At 40.2% G+C, this 383-nt stretch overlaps 1 protein-coding gene across 1 annotated transcript in view; it reads right to left on the reverse strand.

The window, feature by feature from the left end:
• AIM1 (absent in melanoma 1) overlaps positions 1-383 on the reverse strand; it is a 45,660-nt gene that overhangs the window by 18,668 nt on the left and 26,609 nt on the right. The gene's annotated exons all lie outside the window — the stretch shown is intronic.

Raw genomic sequence — 383 nt, forward strand, 5'->3', positions numbered from 1 at the left:
CAGCAGGAAGAACATCCTTGAAAGTTAAGCATTAAAACCTTCACAGATTTCACCAGGTTAATGTGTTTAAATGCACTGCCATTAGGATTATTACTCAGCCAGACCTCATCATGCCTTACACAGGCCACAGATCCAGGTTCTGCATCAAGCTTGTCACTTCTGCCTTGGTCAGAATGTGCCTTTTTGAAAGACAGTGAACTTTTGAGATACACCCTTTAAGTATTAGAAAAGCAACCAAATCACCATGTAAGTCTCTCCAACATTCAGTTACCCCTGCAGAGCTTTATTTCTCATCTCAAGTACCTGCTTTCAGCTAGTTTTGCTATATAGAGTCTTACTACATTTGAGAAACCTTTGCTGACAGCATTTTTCTATCCTTGGCT

Source organism: Chaetura pelagica, unplaced genomic scaffold (assembly GCF_000747805.2).
Source record: "Chaetura pelagica isolate M959 unplaced genomic scaffold, ChaPel_1.0 scaffold128, whole genome shotgun sequence".
Lineage (NCBI taxonomy): Eukaryota > Metazoa > Chordata > Aves > Apodiformes > Apodidae > Chaetura > Chaetura pelagica.